Raw genomic sequence first — 22,367 nt, forward strand, 5'->3', positions numbered from 1 at the left:
CTTTATTACATTTTTTTCTAACACCACTTATCAAAAGCCAAAACCTCTCATGCATGTGTTACACGCATGACATCCAAATCATCCTGGATGGCGCGGGATCTTCAATTGCATCTAGGTTTCATTCAGTTCTAAAAGTGGTGACAGACTTAGGGCCTGATATTTATTTAAGGTGGATGCGTTACTCCATCACAACAGTGATGGAGAACCCAGCTGACAAAGTATAAATCCCCAGAAATATAAATCTATTATTTCTTATGGGATTTATATTTTGGCAGACATGATATCATTCACCGTTGTGATGGAGTAACCCATCTGCCGAAATCTACAGTAGACTCTAAATGTCCTGAAACTGCTTGAAACCGAAAAACGGAAATACAGATTCTTGGGAGTTTTACTTCTCCCTTGATTTCAGTCTGGTGGTCAGCATTCTTGGGTTTACCACTTCTTCCAGACAAGACCAGGATAAATATCGTTGTTGTCTTTGACTCATTCCCGCCTTTTCAAACTCAAATAAGTAAACTCACTTCCTCCTGTTTTCTGGGGTGTAAACTCTTAAAAACCCAACCTTACCTCCCCAGATCTTCTCCATTTTTCAGCCAAACAAGCTATAATCTGTGCCCATTTGTATTTCTGTGACAGACTATATTTTGTTCTTCCCACTTATGCTGCTGGTGCCTCCAAATCATACAAAAATAGTGTGGCTCATCTTCCTTTGAACATTATTCACTGTGGTCTCCTCACACATCAACTTCAAAAATTACATTGGATTTCTGTATAAATGCAAGTCCTCTCTAAGAGTCCCTTTATCCATTTCAAGGCTCTTAATAACCTTGGCCTTTCTTTCATTCATCAGTTGTTCTAACCTTACTATCTTTGCAGGCTACTATGCACCTGTTTAACATATATTCTAGAGGTTCCTAAAATCTGTAAAATGTTACGGGGAGCTCGCTCCTTTGCTAATCTGATGCTTAAAACCTAGAATAATGATCTCTTACTTACCCAGTCTGAATCCAATCTGTTACATTTCAGGAATCAATTGAAGACCTGACTATTTAGGCACTAATTTAGTATCTATTGCATTCCTAACGAGCTGCTGTTAGCATAGAACTTTGTTGCTTTTAGCACCGGGATACCTATTGACAATCACATGCTTATAAAATGTTAAATAAATACATAAATAAAGACATGGAACACACCCGCTTATGAAAGAGGGGACAGAGTATTAACTCATGGCACCACCACTCATCTACATTACAACACCAACCAATAAGGTGTAGGATAACCACCAAAGAAACGAACACGCCCAGCTATTCTTTTTGTTCACTGTGGTGAATGTCTATGAAAGTTTCCCCCTAAATTTTGAGGAGCAATTATTTGAGGAGGAGTGAAAGACTTTGTAGGCAGGCAAAGGATCAACATCTTAAGCTGGTCCAGAGAAAGAGTCATTGACAGATCCCCCGAAGTAATCCTTGACATGTTTGCAGGCTTGGGAGCATGAACTTTATTCACCCACCACCTGCTCTCAGGTTATCTGTGCCCATGTCAAGATACTCACTGCACTCTGATCAATCAATCAATCAATCATAGCATTTGTAAAGTGCACTACTCACCTATGAGGGTCTCAAGGTGCTGAGGGGGCAAGGGGGTGCTGCTACTGCTCGAACAGCCAGGTCTTGAGGTATCTCCTAAAGGCTAGCAGGTCCTGTGTCTGTCGCAGGTGGATAGGAAGAGTATTCCACATCTTAGCGGCAAGGTGGGAGAATGATCTGCCACAGGTGGTCGTTCTATGGATGCGTGGAACAGTGGGGAGGGCAAGGTCAGTGGAGCACAGCTGGTGGGTCGGGGTGTAGAAGGTGAGTTGTCTGTTGAGGTATTCTGGTCCGGCGTTGTGCAGCGCTTTGCGAACGTGGGTGAGGAGTTTGAACGTGATTCTTTTGTTGACGGGGGCCAGTGCAGGTATCTCAGGTGGGCTGTGATGTGGCTGTGGCAGGGGATGTCCAGGATGAGGCGTGCAGAGGCGTTCTGTATGCGTTGCAGTCTTTTCTTGAGCTTGCCCGTGGTTCCTGCGTAGAGGGAGTTGCCGTAGTCCAGTCTGCTGCTTACGAGGGCTTGGGTGACCGTCCGTCTGGTTCTGGTAGGGATCCATCTGTAGATCTTCCGAAGCATGCTGAGGGTGTTAAAGCAGGAAGAAGGGATGATGTTGACTTGCTGGGTCATTGATAGCGGTGAGTCCAGGATGAACCCCAGGTTGCGTGTGTGGTCGTGGGTGTCGGTGTGGTTCCCAGTGTGGCAGGCCACTAGGAGTAGTCCCAGGTGGAGGGGGTAGAGCCGAGGATGAGGACCTCAGTCTTGTCTGAGTTCAGTTTCAGGCAGCTGTTCTTCATCCGTTCGGCAATGGCCTTCATTCCTTCGTGGAGGTTGGTTTTGGCGATGGCGGGGTCCTTGGTGAGGGAGAGGATCAGCTGAGTGTCATCGGCGTATGAGATGATGTTGAGGTCGTGTGATCGTACGGTGTTTGCGAGGGTGTCGTGTAAACGTTAAAGAGGGTCGGGCTGAGGGATGACCCTTGTGGTACACCGCAGGTGATCTTGGTGGCTCCAGAGCGGAACGGAGGGAGGCGGACTCTCTGGGTTCTGCCGGTGAGGAAGGAGGTGATCCAGTCCAGGGCTATGTCGCGGATCCCTGCGTCATTGAGGCATGTGTGTGTAAGGTGTGGTGGCAGATGGTGTTGAGGGCGGCCGAGAGGTCCAGGAGGATGAGGGCCATGGTTTTGCCATTGTCAAGTAAGGTCCTGATGTCGTTGTTGGCAGCAATCCACTCTATTCCGTTGCCACTGTGTCTTTCCAGAATTCTGACAATGAAGGCATCTAACAGGCAAGTCAGTCCTTATGCTTCACTCCTGAGCTACAGCCCTATCCAGGTTCCCAGGGTGGTACGCAGGGTATCCAGGTGTGTGATTGACTAATTGCCTCATATTTCACCCGTGCTGATTGCTTAGTTGCTGCATTATTGTGGTTGGATAGTGTCTAGCAAATGATCTGAGATGGAATATTAAACTGTCCACAAATGCTACCCTGACACAATAATGTTTTAGTACCATATTTTCACAAAGAAACATTTTTTAGATTTTTTAAATAGTATATTTACATTTCACTCTCTCACTTATTCCAATATATTTATATATTTACACTAAATCGAAATAATGTGCATGCTTTACACAGTATGTATACATACTTGTTGAAACCTTCAAATGTGGTTTTGCATATTATTAATCACCTCCTTTTAACATTTAGCATCCTCTCTCTAAATTTTAGAGTCCTCCAAATGCAGAATGGAGATCTCTGCATGCGAGGCGACAACCTCTATTGTAGGATGATGATCGCCATCTACTCCTCCCCTAAATTTTAGAGCTCTCTGAATGTAGGGTGGAGATCCCTGCTTTAAGGGTGAAGACCTCTATTTTAGGGTGTCTACTGTTGCAAACAGAAACTTCATATAGAAACAGGACGTTTTTCATTTTTTGATCATTCTGAGTTATGATCTCACCTCAACACCACCACTCCTCCATCCTGCTGCTCCAGAGTAAGTCGAATCCCTCAAAATGGTGAAGGGGCAAGATGAGAGGGCTTCCAGCTTTTATAAAGAGGAATTGGGTATCATTTCAATTAATCACTCAATCAATCAAGAGTTATAGAGCGTGTGGCTACTCAAAGAGTGTCCTGGCACTGGGACAGTTTAGACAACTTAGGGCACAACTCAATTTATGAAAAGCGTATTGGAATAGCTAGGTATTCAGGTTATACTTAAAGCAATCTTCATCCCTCAGCACCTAAAGGTCCAGAGGAAGGGCATTCCAGGTCCAGACCACAAGGTAGGAGAAGGACGTACCACCCCATTGCTTTCTCCTAATTCTTGGTACAGGGGGCAACTCTGCTCCAGAGGAACACTGAGTTCTTGTAGGGTGATAATCAGTGAATCTAGCAGAAGATACCTAGGATCAGTCTGGTAGAAAGCTCAATGGGCTAGTGCTAGACCTTTAAATAAATTCTCTCCTTGATGGGCAGCCAGTGAGGTTCCTTTAAATAAAGGTGAATGTACGACTACCTAGGCACTTTCAATAGCAGCCGTATAGCTGCATTTTGGACCAGCTGTAGCCTCCTCGACAATTAGGCAGGAAGTCCCATAAAGAGAGCATAGACATATTCAAGGCAAGAAGTATTAAGAGCATGTGTGACCGTTTTTGAGCCAGCGCAGGGAGCAGATAAATTTTTTTTAATCAACTTTAGTAATCCAAAGCAGGAGCCTACTAGGGTCGCCACCTGTATGCCATAGGATAGTTGACCACAAATCGTAACCCCTAGGTTATGGACTACTGTAGCAGGGGCAGGGGAGGGAGCAATATAGCTAGGCCAGCAATTCCCATCGCAAATAGGGGGTGGAGCCAAATAGCCAACAAAATCTCCATTTTACTAGCATTACATTGTAAGTTGCTGGATTGCATCCACTGAAAAACAGCCGTCAGGCAGGCCTCTAACCTGCTAAAAGTGTACGGAGAGTTACTGTACAAGATAGGAAGGAGCTGCCTGTCATCAGCATATGGCACTATCTGGACACCGAAGTACTCCATCAATGAGGCCACTGGGGTCATGTAGATATTAAAAAGAGTAGGACTCAGAGCGGAGACATGGGATTCTCTGAACTTTATCAGCTTAGGGTCAGATGCAAATGGTGGCATCCAGAACAATTGGCTTCTGTCGGTAAAACAAGTGCTAATCCAGGGCAATGCAGAGATGCTGACTTCTATTTTCTCCAAGAATTGGAGAAGGATGGAATGAGACACTGTGTCAAAGGCCATGGATAAATCAAGTAATATTAACACGGTCTGTTTCCCTTCATCCACAGCCAGCTTGATGGGCTCTGTAACCTCAACTATAGCTAATTATGTACTAAAGCGAAGACAGAAACATGACTGGGATTAGCACTGCAACTGGCCTCTAGGTATTTAGACAGTTGTTGATTAATAAGCTTCTCCAACATCTTAAAGTTGGTAGCAGAGAGATGGGCCTGAAATTGCTAGGTACTGATCTATCCACCAGGGGCTTCTTTAATAGGGACACCAGTCTGGCCCATTTCCTGCAGGTAGGTACAACAGCCGCTTGGATTGAACTATTAAAAAAGATAATTCCGAAAAGTGTTGATGACATTCAAGCTAGTGGTCAAAATTCTGGTGGCCATTGATCACCTGGTGAGCCAGATTTACACTCTCTGATGGTCTGTTCTGATTCACCTAGCTAAACAGTGGCAAACCCCTGAAGGTCTTAACTGGAGGTTTTAGTAACCCCTCAACATGGCTATTCCCTGGATTCCAATCAGTGGTTTTATTCTTAAATTCTTCTACAATGCCAGTGATCTTTCCCTCAAAGAAATCAGATAACTTGCATACTATAGAAGATATATCTAAGGGTAGTAAAAGGGTGTCTGGGTGAGAAAAATGCTTTACTCTCTTTAAAATATCTATGGGTTTGTTAGAACGCGCAATTTGGTCAGCAATAAAAAATGCTTGCACTTTCTTGATCGTATATTGATAGGAGTTCAGAAATTTTAACATAGTATTCCTTGTCTTCAGGATAGTAGCACCTTTTTTCGGGGCCTTTTTAACTTTTTACAATGCTCCCCCTTCTTTCTTTGCTCGCTATTAAATCAAGGGGCTGATAAAAGCCTTCTGGTCGAGTTAACTGCCTTCCCCACTTTCACTGTTAGCTATACTTAATAGCCAGAAGTTAACAGCCGTGGTGTCAAGTCTCAATCTCCCAGCTAATACTCTGTGTGGAGCTTCCAAGGACAGACTCAGTTGTTCATTCTGACTTCGGCAGAAACTGAACCGCCACGCCGGCGGCCTTCTTTTGACCGCCACCAGCGTGGCGGTGCAGCCCGCCAAACAATGACTTCTGACTAAGTGGTCTCTCACGGACTACGAGCGAGTATATATATATATATATATATATATATATATATATATATATATATATATATCCATAAATGTTATATTGCTATACGTTTCATTTCATTGACTGTTGGAAAGTAGTTTTTCTTTTAATTTCTATTTATGGTAAATGGTAATTAGTGTTCTGTTGTTCAATGTTATTAATATCATTTATAAACTTTGTATATGTTGAAAAATAGTGTTAATGTCATTTAAAATTGTTTATAAATTACAACACTTTGGGGTTCATTATGAGTTTGGCGGATGCCAAAGGCCGTCTGCCAAGCTCCTGCAGTCAGGTTACCGCCAGTGCGGTCCCCTTCCCGCGGGCCCCATTAAGAGTTTCCCACTGGGTCAGCGGGCAGAAACAGAGTTTCCGCCCGCTGACCCAGCAGGAAACGGCCTACAACATTGAGCCGGCGGCAATGCTGTAGTGCATAGGGTGCACCAGCACCCGTCGAGATTTTCACTGCCTGTACAGCGACGGGGCTGGCGAGGTGGCCTCTACAGTGCCCATGCAGTACCCTGTCTCTGCCAGCCTTTACATGATGGGGCTACTGCCATGTAATCACCGGCGTAGAAACTGCTCGTAATCCCAGCGCTGCCCTGGTGGATTAGGACCGCCAGACCGACGGTCTCAAGACCGCCAGGGTCGTAATGATGCCCTATGTTTGTATTTGATATGTTGGCTTTCATGGGTGTTGTTATGTGTTATTAGTTTCAATGTAGTGACTATGGGCCAGATGTATGAAACTTTTTTGCACTCGCAAACGGTGCGAATCGCAAAATTCGGCAGTTTGTGAGTGCAAAAAAGTGGTCTGCGATGCATGAAAGGCATTCGCAGACCAAAAATAAGAAATCTCATAAATTGCGATTTTTTGCATTGCGACCCGGTTTTGCGAGTCACAATTTGCGATTCAGTATTTCCAGTAGGAAATTGCGAGGCCATGCAAAATACCATGAACTGAAACCAGGTGGTAACCAGGTGCAACCTATATGAAGAGGCCCAGAATGCCTCAGACTCTTTTCAACAGTGGCTGCACTCTACATCATGGCGAGGAGGATGAGGATCTTAGCAGGTTTGACGAGAGGGCGGAGGAGACAGGAGCGCATTTTCAGAGTGCGCATTACACTTTTTAACCTGACAGAGTAGGAAATATATGAGAGGTATAGGTTGAATGCAGCCATGATACTTGATCTGATAGCTGAGCTACAATCCATACTGCAGCGCAGAACACTAAGGACTCACAGCATACCCACCCATGCTCCCTCCACCTACTCGCCTTAGGGAGCTATCAAGGGGTCATAGCAGCAGCTGGAGGGGTCTCACAGAGTACCCTCTCCAGATTTTTCAATGCATTTTTCAACGCCATGCTGAGCAAACTACACCAGTACAACAGATTCCCACACACGCCACAGGAAATACAGCAGACAAAAATTGAATTTTATCAGATAGCACAGTTGCCCCACGTCCTAGGTGCCATAGATGAGACACATGTGGCAATCTGTCCACCATCCGCCATAGGGTATGTGTACTGCAACAGGAAATACCAACATTCAATGAATATACAGGTGATATGCAATGTCTCCTATATCATTACTGATCTCGTGGCCAGGTACTCAGGGAGCACACATGATTCGTACATCTTTTGCCACAGCAGGATTCACACACAACTGCTAGCTGGGGAGTTTGGTGAAGGATATCTACTAGGTATTGTCCCTCTGTACACTGGCGCATTGATGGCGTGCTGATGTCAGATGGCTCAGTTACTCAATATACCCTCTGGCCCTTGCAGGAGACAGTGCTTACGCAGTGCGCACCTACATGATCCCGCCCTACCTCAATCCTGCAAAACCAGCTGAACGGAGATACAATGCAGCACACAGGGCAACCCACAATGTGGTGAAGCGCACATTTGGACTGCTGAAGATTCGCTTCCGGTGCCTCCACAAAAGTGGAGGGGCACTACAGTACAGCCCAGAGACGACATGTAGAATAGTGGCTACTTGTGCTATCTTGCACAATATAGCAACCACCAGGGGCATACCTGTAGAAATATGTGATACTGAATCTGATGAGGATGATGATCCCATACCACTCCTACATCCAGCAGATAGGACCAGTGCAGCAGAGGGAAGGCAAAGGCGTGCCGACATCACACACAACCATTTCAGACGTGAGTATAATTGACCCAAATCCACTGACAACTGTACCTGTAGTGAAATTAATTTATTACTTTAAGTCAGATAATGTTCGTGTGAGGAATAACAAAAAAAGGTTAAGTGAGAAACTCAAAACAATGAAGGACCTGAGTAATGCACTATTACTTCATAGTGAAAACAGAAGTCCTCTGGCAGATGGAGTCATTTTTGGCGGCCACGCACACCACTCGGGTGCTCAGTTACATCACTGGCACCTCTATTGTCACCCACAGTGGCAGTGCTGTGCCTGGCACTGCGCTGTCTGGTGTCCAATGCTGGTACAGCTACACTGCTGAGGCTGGAACTGTCCTCAGTGTCCCCAAGTGCAAGCTCACTCGGAGTGGCTGACCTTGGTCCCATAATGTGTTCGATCACATTGGTGATCTGCACCAGTCCATTCACAACGTCCCTGCTGCTGTGTGCTGCCTCCATTTGCGCAGCCACTGCACGACGGGCAATCAGTGCAGTTGAATTTGCCACCCTGTTAGGCGAACGACAGAAGCTGCCAAACATGTTCCGAAATCTGCGCTCCTGCCTGCGCTGGCTCACCCTCTAATGGCGCAGCTCCTGGCAGAGTTCACGGACAGCACTTGTGAGGTCCCTGGTGTCCTGTGATGCCTGCACCTGTTCCTCACGCAGCTGTACTATGTTGTTATTGAGGGAGTCAAGTTGGCGATGCAGGCCCACCATGTTGCGGTTATGTTTGCGCAAGTTCTTTTCTAATCCGAGGATCCTCTTATTTTGTAGGCGCTGCTGCTGCAACATAGCAGCTTCCAGCCCACCAAAGAAGGAGGGACCCTCACCTGCCTCATGCTGCTGTGCCCCGGAATCTGTCGCCATCCTACGTGGTGCTGTGGTCTGATGACACCTGACCTCCTGCATCTGGCTGCGCCTGCCTGTTGCTGATGGGGTAATTGGCCCTTCCTGCTGCTCATCTGAGTCGTTGCTGAGCTCTGGCAGTGGCATTGCCGTGGGCCTGCGTCAGACAGTCGCAATGTTGAGGGACCCACTGGTGTTTGAATCAGAGGCCAGATGGGTGTCAGTCTCGCCTACCCGTGCTGATTCTGTGGCTGCTGGGCCTGGCCCCCCTGCAACAACAATATGCAGCATGTCAGTTATGTATGTTACATTTATGGTCAGACAATGGTAAGAAAGGTATAGGTACTTCTCTACACTGTGTTGTGTGTGTTGTGTTCCTATGGGTGTCACTCTACTTAAATACATTGTATGTGCTACTTTCAGCTCTGGGTTGTGGACTGCCAATCCCATAATGCACTGTTGTACTGCTTCTAAGATGTGGACTGGACTACTTCTCACAATGTTTAACATTACTTGCTAATTCCTAAGGGGCTTTTGTGCATACACATATGGGGTTACAAATCAACACTGCACTTACCTTGGCTGGTACTTGGTGTGCCGGAGGTGTCGATCTCTGCGACCCCTGTCACAGCTTCAGGGAGGAGTGTGGACTCGACTAGGTCCTCCAATGGTGTGGATGGTGCCTCTGTGGGTGGACTGCCTCCTGTGCCCTTGGCCTCCGCAAGTCTCCTTGCCACCCTCTCCTTCGCACGGGACCGCAGGTCATACCACCTCTTCTTGATCTCTTCAATGGAGCGCTGTGCCACTCCAATTGCGCAGATTTTTGATTGTATATCTGCCCATAGTCTCCTTTTCTCACTCTCAGGCACCTGGAGTGAGCTTTTTCCAAAAAGGCGGTCATGGCTCCTGACCACCTCCTCAGTTAGCACCTCAAGCTCCTGCTCGCTGAATTTCAGCTTGCGCTTTCTTTTTCCCTTCTCCTGTGCTTGGCCTGGGGTGTCCATCCCTGCTCAGGTGTGCTGGCTCCTTCTGAGTGCTGCTCTGTGTGGCTGGGCTGCTCTCTCTCAGGATGCTGGTTTGGGTGTGGCACCTGAAACTGCCTGGGATGACTCATTTCCTGCTGCTGATGTCATCAGGCTCCTCCAGGTGTGATTTCTCGAACTTTCTCGCAATTTGCGATTTTTTACTGAATCGCAAAAATATTGCAATTTGCGAAAATGCTAATTGCGATTCGGTAAATGGGCCTCGCAAACCACAAATAGCGATTTTTAAGAAAACGCTAATTCCGAATCTCAATATTGTTACATTGCCAATTGCGACTCGGAAATAGCGATTTCTTAAAAATCGCTATTTGCGATTCGCAAGCCAATATTTTCCTACATATGTCCCCTAATTTTGTGTTTCTTTGTTTCATTTTTGACAATCTTGCATTTTATATTTGTCAAGAACATTTTTGCTTTCGATATATGTCGCAATATTAAGATTGACAATATTTTTTAGAGATATTTTTGTATTTCACTATTGTGGTTCTTGATATAAGTGGACATATGAAGTCATCATTTATTTGCTTTGTCTCTCTTTTAGGCCTTTCCCCTATGTTTTGTACTGCTTAGGTTGGATGTTGCTTCTATATTGTCTCTATTATCACACCTGATCTTTGATATTTCTGATCTGTTTTTATAATTATTCCAGAGCCCAGTGTGTATGGGGAGTCAACTGAGGTACCTATCGGTTGAAGACTGTGTGCAGGTGAGCCAAACATAGCTGGGACAAGCATCTGTGGCTAAATGAATTACTATAAATTGTAGTTAAGCAAATTAGTTCATCAAAATGGACCACAAATAAAAACTGCAAGGTTTCAACAAACAAGGGTATAAATGTCCCCACAGTGAGTTAGTGATATTGATAGTGTAGTGACATGCATGTGTGTTTTGTGGGAATGCATTTCTAGACAGGTCCTGGATGTTGCTCTGCTGCATTAAGTAGTACTCCTGTCCCAGCAAACAAAATACATGTAATGGTGACTGAGTAATGAAGAGTAAAATAAATTGATTATAAATAGTATCATGTTTAAAAGGTATGTGCGTTGGAAGCTGTGTATGAGGGATATGTGTGTGATGTCTGCATAACAGTGTAGGGTGGGAGAAAGACAGTGTTGCGTCTAGATGGAGTTTAGATCTTTCCTGGCTCTATATTAGGATTGTCTGCAACAGACAAGACATATAGCATGCCAGGGTGCATTGTGCAGAAGGCGCAATCTTTGAGGGATGTGAGACAGAAACACAATCCAGGTCAACTTACCAGGCAAAGCCTTTGCCACTTGAATCCTGTAGAAATTCTCCTTCACCCCCCTTCTTTCATCTTGACATTTCTTTTTAATGCCCCCACAGTGCATGCCTTTACCCCCATAGCATTTACAGAGTCTGTATCCTCCTGCCACAGGGCTGCCTTATCTATTGCACCAATGGTGTATGGAGGTAGACCAACTAGTTGCTTGTAGTTTTTTGCAGTGTTTGACCATAAATATAACTACAAAGGCTGTCTCCCTCTAACTGAAGCCCCTCTTCTTTGTGAGCAGTGTGGTCTGCTTCCTGGAGGTCTGATGTGGTTCCTGTTGGCTGCAGGGCCACATAGTACAAAATGAAAAGGGTGGTGCCTTGAGTGTGGGCTTTATTTACATGTTTTAAGTGAATGGGTGTTGGATTTGTATGATTTGGGTCATATATCAAGTATTTGCCTATTGCCTTCCACTGGCAGGCCTCCACCTACATGGTGGAAACCGATACCTAGGTGGCAGACTTTGCTTCTGCCCAGAAACAACATAAAATGCAGTTAAAAGGTTACGTCTTGTAATTTAATGGTTGAAAATTCATTTGTAAAAGGCTCCACATCCTCACTGAAGGGAGTAGGACTCTGAAGTCTACATATACTTGTACATCATACTGCGTTACCCTTATCTTTAATATTATTTATTTAATTACACGTATTGAATTATTGGTAAAGTGAAGAATTTTGATCGGTATGAATGCCTTTCTTTTAAAAAGTGTGTTTGTATTTGTATATTGCAAGAAATAGGGAAGCTACTGTTGCTTTTCATAGACGTAGAAGAAATCTACATATAACATTATGTAGAGTCACCAATATCACAATATTTTAAGAAAAAAGTCAGACACATGAAAAATATTAGTTATTGCTCAAGTCAGGCCAAGTCGGCAATCTAACAGTTATCTTGAATCAGTTGTATAGCTATTGGTCAATTGGTTTAGTGTAGTCTCTACCAAATATGTAATGTAATAATCCTTAAACTCAATGACAATTAGTTCAATATGCTTATTTCTAAATAAATGAATAAGAAAGCAATGGAAACCTCCACTCCTATAAACATAACATTTTTTCACTAGTCATAAAACAAACTTACATCTGCTTTTGCCAAAGTTATAATTCCAAGCAGCCTGCTTTCAGTTCAGAGAAAAAAGAAAGGAAATCCCTTGCAGGTAAAACATGAAATTAATTGTATACATTATACGATAACTCTCATTCAGTTTCTAAATCATGCCAGACGAGTGCTACATTTCTCTTCATAGTTGAGACCTTTCAGAAATATTGTTTCTAAAGATATTATGATATGAAAATTGATTCAAACTTCTGTAGTTTTATTTGGTGGTCTCCACCTCTGATAATTAGTCTTACTTTAGCTCAGAAGTGCCCTCTTATCAACATAATTTGACAATGATGTGAAACTGAATGCATCACATCCTTACTGATAACACAGGTTTGTATCCTAGTTTTTAGCTTGTAGATTACTTTTAAGAATGTTAAATTATGTTCCATTTTTATATTCTTTTAAAATAATTTTATTATTTTTCAGGGTGTTTAGAGTATATTGTGGGATTTGGAGTTCTGTGGTATTTTAAAGAAATACTAATAAATAACTATTAAATAACAAAATAGTACATTTTTAAAACTGTTAAATATTATTATTATTTTTTTAAGTTATCATAACTGCTCGTATTAGTCTTCCTTTAGGTGTGTGTGTTCTGTGTTAGGGCTGAGGGGCAGCATTTATTTAAAATAATGTTTATTAATTTGAAAGATGATTTAACATGTTAATATATTTTCAAACATGACATAATTATTTCGATGATTTATTAAATTTTTTTTAGTTTTTTTTTACATTCCTGTATATATTTATAGAGCATATTTTTATGGGACACAATGGTATTTTAATACACTGTTAGCTTTTATTGCTAATGAATTATGAATTATATATTATTCTGGTAAACGTTTTTCACTTTTAATTTAAAAATGTTTATTCATATTATTTTTTTAATATAGGTAATTTAACTAATTAAGAAACTACTTATATTCTGTAAGAAAATGTTTATATTGAATATCAGATTTTTTATTTAAATATTTCATTATTCAGGTTATTAGACTGTTGTAAATACATTCTTTCATACATGTTTGTTGATCATTAGTTAGAATATTGTATTTTAACCTCCAAAGGTATGCATTTTGCTAAACGTTTGTTACACTGGAGTTAAAATTGAAAATCTTACCCACCCAATATACTCAGTTTCCCAATATTTAGAATAAAATCTAACCCTTCCCTTGATGTATGCGATTTACCCAATGTTGGCAGGACTGGAGTTAGATGTGTAAATTTGATGCCCCACCCTCCAAAATGTGTGTGTGTGTTTCTGGGTGGGTGGGTGTGAGTGTGTGTGTGTATATCATCAACTCTGACCCAAAAGCACCAGGGCAAGCTCAGACCATTCTTGTATATTGTTAGAGGAGAATTATTAAAGTCAAGCTTCCCCCAATGCATGATTAAATCCACAGCCGTAAAACATCGGGGGAAGCCTGACTTTAATAAATCTACTTTGGCAACAGATCTACTTTGACAGGACTGGTCTGAGCATGTCCTGGCCCCCGCGGTCCTAGCTGGCTCCCAACTCCTGTGGGAGCTGGCATTGCTCCCGCAAGCTGGGAGCTGTGTGAATTAGTAGCTCCCTTCTCGTGGGAGCAACGTTTTCATCCGTTTCCCTGCACGCACATTTCCATGCAGGGAAGCAGATGAAAACTCTGCTTTCTGCAAGCAGGAGCTGTTTGACAGGTCCCGCTTGCAGAAAGTGGAGTTTGTTTGCTTTTGCAAACAAAAGCAAACAGCTGTGTCCTGGGGGTAGGCACCCCGGGAGATAGCAGGAGCTGGTCCTAGCGGTTGGTGGTTTTAAGCACACTTTTTTCATTTTTTATATATATTGGTGTTGTGGGTGAATGTATGGAGCTTCCGTTTGGCAAAGAAAAAGGGGAGCACACACAATTCTTTTAGAGAATATAAGGATCTTTCCTTTATTCTGGTTTGTTAGTGTTCAGTTGTTTTTGTCCTTTCATTTCTTCTTTCTTTTCTCTCTTTTTTCCTTTTATCTTTCTAGATGTTTATGGCTGTTTTATTTCTCTTCTTATAGGTATCTCCGGGTTTTCCGAGGCACGGTTCCCGTAAACAAGGATGGCGATAACAATAAAAGAGAAAATAAATATAGAGGTGGGTAAGTATAATTTCTCTCTTTTAGAGTAATGCGATTGTACCTGTGGTGAGGGGAAGGGGAAAAAGGAGAGTGGGTCTAAAAGACATTTAGAAGCGTTATGGTTTTAAAATTGTGTATTTATTCACATTGTCTTTCCAGCAAGATTTACTACTGAACGTGTACACTTTGTTCCAAAATGGCACCCAAATTGCATTCTACGTGCCAGTCCTATCGCAATTGCTAGCACATTTCACTTTATTTTAAGGAATTGGTATCTGATTAACTAGTACTTAAAACAAATGTTAAACATCACTTAACTGCCTCCACCTCAATGCTAAGGTATGTCAGCATGTCCCATATGCTTACCAGCAGTGCTCCACTTGCCTCTGGGATCACATGATGTTAGTTCTGCAGCTCATGCTGTGTCTCACTCGCACCCAGTAGGGTTTCTGTCCGAAAGGCTTTAGTTCTTATTTGGCCTGCCATCTGCTGCCAACAAAATGAGGAGGTGTCGCAGAACATAAAGAATAACTGCCGCTATGTCCTCTTCTGAACAAATACTGCATGTAACACCTCACTGGTGTGATTAGGACCCCTCTCGAGGAACGTAGCTTGCATAGCTTCGAAAAGGGGGGGGGGCGGTTTGGGATGTTACACCCCCTCCAATAAATGTATTTTCTGGAAAATAGTTGGGTACAAGGCCCCTCTCATTCACCTACCATTACCAGTGAGGGAGATGAGAATGACTAAAAACAAAACAAAACAAATCTAAAGAAAAAACTCGAAAAAGTAGCTAGGAGCTGGTACACCAGGAAAGAATTAAAAAGTTAAATAAATAACTGATGTTATAGAACAGGCTAAAACTGGAGTGGGATAGGATTCAGCAAGCAGACAGAAGCAGGCAAGAATCAGTGGTGCCATGCGCTATTCACAAAATGACGGCCTCGCAAGATTTTCTTTATGCTTATATATCCTCGTGTCCATTTTGTGATGTCAGGTACCACCAATAAATTTTACCATTTCACGTAATTGCACGTAATGTCTTCTAATTGTCAGAGAAGTTCCTGAAATGCACTGAAAAAAAGTATGTAATTACTCACGGAGTTAGTTTTTTTGGCACTGCATTGCACGCTTCTAAACATGCACAATGCCCAAGGAGTATCATGCGATTGTTCAATAAACTCTACCACTGTTATGTACCTTTATATTGCACGAAGCTAAGTCGTTGTCCATTGCAGTGTACCCAAAACGTCACAACGCTGTTTGGAAATATTAATTTGTGGTTCTCTTCCTTCACCAATCTAAGTGTTATCAACACTTGTGGGATGGTTGAGTCAACATATCAAGTAATCCTTCCCGGTTTGCAGACATCTAACCCCAGCAAGGAAGCAACAAAATTATCAACAAACAATCTGGCAGGTTACATAAAACAGCAAAGGAGGAAGAACGCATCTTGCAAAATGTAAATAAGAATTGAGACATCAAAGATGAACCAAAGAGGAAGCCGCCTTTCTTTGTAAAAGACACAAGCAGGCCTCATCCTGGAAACCACACGCCTTTTATCAACATGTAACTGCTCATCTCTCTGCTAAGGTGACAATGAAAGATTTCTAAATATGAAACAATTTGCTTCGGAAGATAGGGACAGCTACCGTCCACAATCCCTACTACTGACATAGACCTTCAAAACCAAATGTGTCCATGCGCTTACACATCTCACTCAGGGATTATTTGAACAACCAGGTTTTTTTAGACTGATCTGATTCTCGTGCTTACTAATTTGCTTGGAAAGCTTATTACATGGCCTTGTACTTTCTACTTGCAGCATTCCATTTCCTAATGTAGTTTTGTGAACTCTTGGAAGTTCACAGCATACCCTCTTCTCTATATCGTAGAACTGTGCCTGACATGTAGTCAGTAATTCTTGGTTTCGATTTCTCTAGGGCTACCGTTCAAACTACTAAGGACAGGGGTGAGGTCCATGAAATGTACCCTTTCTTTCATAGGCAGCTAATACAGTGTTTGAAAAGTACATGAGCTATGCTACATATATCTAACCTTAGCCACTACCTTGGCTGCTTAGTTCTGCATCTCCTGTGGCCTGTTTATCATTTTAGCCCCCATGTACAAAGGCCCACTGTAGACTATATGTCACCCAATGATGGGCACTTCTTTAGTTACCCTATTGTTCTCCTCTAGGAAAGCTGCAATGTGGCTAGTATGTGCACATGATATCTTCCCATGCTGGTCTAAATAATCCAAATGCTTCTCTGTTGTTAGCAGCCAGCATTACACTGAGAGATTTATTTGAGTGGCGGTACTCGTAACTCGATAGTCCTGTGCTTAACCATCATATAATCATCCGCCAGGTCAGAAGTCAAGTGGTTAGTTCTCCTGAGCAGCATGATCTTTGCTTTATTTATGTGTAAGCCTTGTCAGTAACTTCATATTGAGTGCTGATATTCTCCATGATCATATTCGGAAGCAGAGTATCTTCTATAATGTCCTCAATCAAAGGCAATGTCAGTTGGTTATCATCAGGACATGTGCTAAACCTCACCATGCATGTTGTCGGTATATCCTGGATAGGTTACGCGTAAACAATGTATGGCGATTATAGAGGTCCCTGAGGAACTCCATGTGGTCATGTCACCAGGTGAGCTGTGGAACCATTACTGATAACCAGGTTATAAGGATGGCCCCCAAACCACCTAAATCTCTCCAAGGTAATCCCTGAAAGCTCAGCTATGCTCTTAAGATTTCTTGTCAGGATACCTTGGTCTCTGGTGTCGAAGGTGGTTGGTGGAACAAGTAATACTAACTTTGATGCCTGCTTTTGAACTGCTGGCTGCAAGAGACCCACGCTCAGATGTCTATCACATCAAATCGTGACTCAAATCTCCCGGGAGACATTGTGACTCCAAATGGATTTTCAGCTTTCTGGGGAGCACTTTTTAGGTTTCTCTTAAGACAACACATGCACTGCCTGTTGCAAGACATTTTCTTACCTTAAAGTGGTCTTGGAGCCCCCCCTTTGTTTAGCATTAGTTGGCCCTATTGTCAGTCTAATTTGCTTGTTTCTTATTTGGTGGATTGTGTGGTACAACACTATTGTCAGTTTGTTCCTCTCCTGGAGCATAGACACATTGTTGAGTCCTTGCACTGCCCACTTATTTTTTGGTGCATCTTTTGTTTCATTTTAGTTAGACACTCTACAAGAGAGTGTCTTTTCCAGCTTTCTCCCTCGTGTGCTTTTGTGGCCCCCAACTCCCTATTGCTCTGTCTGGCTGTGTGCTTCTCTGCCTCTCCATTTTATTGTTGCTCTGTCTCACTGTGAGTTTCCATGGCCCCCAACTTTGCGTTGCCCTGTCTTGCTGAATGCTTCTCTGGACACACCTCTCAGTCTTCATGTTGTTTTGTCTCGCCAAGAGCTTCTCTGCCCCTCCTGTATTGTTTCCATCCCTCATGTTCCTTCCCCCTCGCCAACATCCCTGTTTTGCTTCTCCACCTGCCTGCCCTCCCTGATTTGCTTCCAAATCCCTAACCAGCATTTTTTCTTTTCAGTTAAGGTCCAACTCAGATCGGTAACTACAGTGGAGTAGAGCATTCTAGAGTGGAGTGCCATGGAGTAGAAGGGCATTTTGTAGAGTACAGTGGAGCGGCATAGAATAGACTGGAGTGTCACAGAGTGGAGGTTTGTAGAGTGGAGTCTCATACAGTGGAGTGTCATCAAATGGAGTCTCTTGGAGTGGAATGTTATCAAGTACAGTCTCAAAGAGTGACACAGTGGAGTAGATTTTTTGTAGTGTGGAGCGGCATAGAGTGTTGAACAATTGAGTACAGTGTTGTAGAGTGGCATAGAGTGGAGTCGAATGTCATAGAGTGGAGGGGCATAGAGTGGAGCAGAGTAGAGTAGCACAGAATAGAGTAGGGTGCCATACAGTGAGGTGTTGTATAGTGGCGTTTCATACAGTGGAGGGTCATGGAGCATCGTATAGTGGAGCACAGTTGAGTAGAGTGGAAAAGAGTGGAAGGGAATACTGTTGAAGTAGAGTATTCTGTGCCATAGAGTAGAGTCGTGTGTCCTAGAGTACAGTGGAGTCACATAAAATGGACTGGCATGTGGTAGAGTGGAGTATTGTAGAGTGGAGTGTCGAACAGTGGAGTGTCGTCAACTGGAGTCCCGTGGAATGTCGTGGAGTAGATGGTCATTAAGTACAATCTCGAAGAGTGGCATAGAGTGGAGTAGAGTGTTGTAGAGTGGAGTGTCATAGATTGGCGTACAGTGGAGTACAGTGTTCTAGACTGGAGTGTTGTCGAGTGGAGTGTCATACAGTAGATTGGAACAGAGTGTTCTAGAGTGTAGTGTCATAAAGTGGAGTGTCATAGATCAGCGTGTCATACAGTTGAGTGTGTGCTGAGTGTGATAGAGTGGAGTACATTGATATTCAGTAGAGGGCATACAATTGAGTAGAGTCTTCTGCAGTAGAGTAGAGTAGATTCAGCAGTGTGTCATAAAGTACCTTGGAGTAAAATGGCATGGAGTATGTAGAGAGAGGTGCGTAGCGTGTCGTACAGTGTCATAGAGTGAGTTAGAGTGTTACTGACTGAAGCGGGTTTAGCGTGGACTAGAGTAGGGTGGCATAGAATAGACTGGATTGGTGTAGAGTAGAGTGGCATTTCGTACAGTAGAATGTGGTGGCATGTCATAGAGTGCCATGTTGTACAATGTCTTAGAGTGAAGGGGCATAGAGAGAAGTAATGTACAGTGAAGCTCCATGTTATAGACTGGAGTGGCGTGCCGTGGAGTGTCATAGAGTGGAGAGTTGTGGACTGGAGTGGTATGTCATAGACTAGTGTGGAGTGATGTCATAGAGTAGAGTGTCACTGAGTGTTTTAGAGTGGAGGGGCATAAAGTAGAATGCCATAGAGTGTAGTGGCATGTCCTAGAGTGGAGTGGTGTGTTGTAAAGTGGAGTGGCTTCTCTCAGAGTGGACTAGCATGGAGTGTCATTTAGTGGAGTGCAGTATCATGCAGTGCAGTAGCATCTGGTGCAGTGGAGCGGTGTGGTACATGGTGGATTGGGGTGTTGTTTTAAGGGGTCACATAAAATGGACTGGCATTCCATTGTGCAGTGCAATGCAGTGAAGTGGCACATAGTCGAGTTGCATACAGTTGAGTGGTGTAGTCAGTGTTGTACAGCATTGTATTGTTGAGTGTCATGGTGTAGACTATTGTAGCGTGGAGTGTTGTGGTGTAGAGTGGAGTGGCAGAGAGTGATGTACAGTGGATGTGCATAGAGTGGAGTCGATTGTTGTAAAGTGGAGTGGGATGTTTTACAGTGTGTTACAGTGGAGTGGCATAGAGTGTCATAGAGTGAAGTAGCATACAATGACTTGGCAAATAATGTAGTAGTGTAGTACAATGGGGTGTAATGCAGTAGTCTGCCATAGACTATAGTGGAGTAAAGTGGCATGGAATGGTATAGAAGGAGTTGCATAGTTGCATAGTGGTATAAAGTGCAGTAGAGTGATGCAGAGTGGCAGATTTAGTAAAGTGTTGTAGACTGGAGGAGTGTAGAGTGGCATAGAGTGGAGTGGCATCTCATATAGTGGAGTGGCATGTAGTAGAGGGGATTTGCATTTCCTGGGGTGGAGTGGCATGTCACAGAATGGAGTGGTGTGGTGTGGAGTGTTGTAGAGTGGAGTGGTGTGTCATAGAGTGGAGGGGGTGTTGTAGATTGGAGTGCTGTGTTGTAAAGTGTTAGAGTGTGGAGTAGAGTGATGTACAGTGTAGGAGCACAGAGTGGATTAGAGTGTTGTGGAGTGTGTAATGGAGTGTAGTGGCATGTCATACAGTAGAGTGGAGTAACGTGTCATAGATTGGCATGCCGTACAGAGTGAAAGGGCATAGATTGGAGTGGCATACAGTGAAGTGGGATGTCATAGAGTAGAGTGACGTAGAGAGGTGTGGTATGTCATGGACTTGAGTGACGTGTGTCATACAGTGGGGTGGGATGTTACATAGTGGAATGGGGTGGAGTGGCATACACTGGAGTGGACTGTCACAGAGGGGAGTGACGTGTTGCACAGTGGATTGGCATAGAATGGAGTGGCATGGTGTACGGTATAGTGGAGTGGCATGTCATAGAGTGGTGTGGGGTGCAGTGTCTTAGATTAGAGGGACATAGAGTGGAGTGGCATAGAGAGAACTGGGATGTCATAAGGTATAGTGGCGTACAGTGGAGTGGTATGTGGTAGAGTGAAGTAGTGTGGCGTAAGTTGGAGTGGCATGCCGTAGACTGAAGTGGAGTGTAAGAGTGAAGTGTCATGTCGTAGGGTGGAGTGGCGTGTCGTAGAGTGGCGTGTCGTAGAGTGGAGTGACGTGAAGTGTAATATAGTGGATTGGACTGTCATAGAGTGGAGTGGTGTTGTAGAGGGGAGTGGCATGTTGTAGAGAGCGTAATGATGTGTCATAGAGTGGAGTGGTGCACCGTACAGTGGAGTGCAGTGGTATGTCATATCATTGAGTGTAGTTTACACCGACCTAGTGAGAAAATGCTTAACGGATGTCAATGAAATACTTCAGGAATATAGATTATGGGGTGGGAAGGGACCTTTTGGTAATATATCTAAATTGGTTCAGTAGTTTTAGCATTATAAGGCACAAAATCTCAGTTATACATATATATTGCGCCATGGTATGTATGCAGTAACTTTACTGTATTCTGTGCTAAATCACAATGAGGAAACAGTATATGATTCGGTAATGAAATCCCTTGGGCACGAGTTATAGTTACTTGAAATAGCTCTAACTATAACAGCTGAATTTCTATGGTTTTGTATATTTAACATGTGAGCCTAAATATAACATTTGTTTTTTAAGTGAATATATCTATATATATATTATATATATATATATATATATATATAATTCACATAAAACACTCGGACTGCAGGAACACCACACAGCGGTCCCGGGTGGGCTCCGAGAGGCCCTAATAAATCCTCCAACTCTCCTCCAAATCACAGGAGACCCAGGACACCTCCAAGGTGCAAATCAATTTATTTCAGCACACAAATCCAACGCGTTTCGGCAGCAGCCTTACTCATGGATACATCATTGTTACAGTGCCCCAAGTTAAAAACCATGCAATCCTAGACATAAAAAACAGACAAAATCTCAAATCCCCACCAAAAGACACAAAATGTGGCGGCCATCTTAAAGTGCATCTATAAATAAGTTTCACAGTAGTTTGTACCATAGTCCTATCAAAATACAACTCAAATTATTGTTCAAATCCATCAGAATCTTTAAATTAATGTGATATCATAATTCGCACAATAAATAGAGTAAAATTCAATTGCCAAAATACAAAATTGTAAATAGAATAATTCATTGCATTATAAAAGTTTGTTAACTATGAATGTTTTCAAAATTTAAAATTCAATATATCACTTAAATCCTGAACATTATTAACTATGCTTGAATTAATTACATATCATCCTATACCATCCAAATAGACCTGTACACCTACACAAAACTTTTGGGGGATCTCATATTTTTGGGGGATCTCATATTGGTATATGGAGCTTCTCTACCCAAGTGGGTAGACAAACAAATTCTTCTATTGTAGAAACCTTATAGACCCCAACACCTGTACCCTTCTACTAAGAATCAAATAGGATTCAAAAAATCACCCCTACTTCACATTCTCTATCAGATGACCACCCACCAAACAAAGTATCGATTACCCTAGATGGATGCTCAGCTCCTCACTCGAATTTAGCCCTACAGGTTCCAACGTTTCGAAGTCTATTATATATTTAGACTCT

The sequence above is a fragment of the Pleurodeles waltl genome, chromosome 3_1, assembly GCF_031143425.1.
Source record: "Pleurodeles waltl isolate 20211129_DDA chromosome 3_1, aPleWal1.hap1.20221129, whole genome shotgun sequence".
In the NCBI taxonomy this organism is placed as follows: Eukaryota; Metazoa; Chordata; class Amphibia; order Caudata; family Salamandridae; genus Pleurodeles; species Pleurodeles waltl.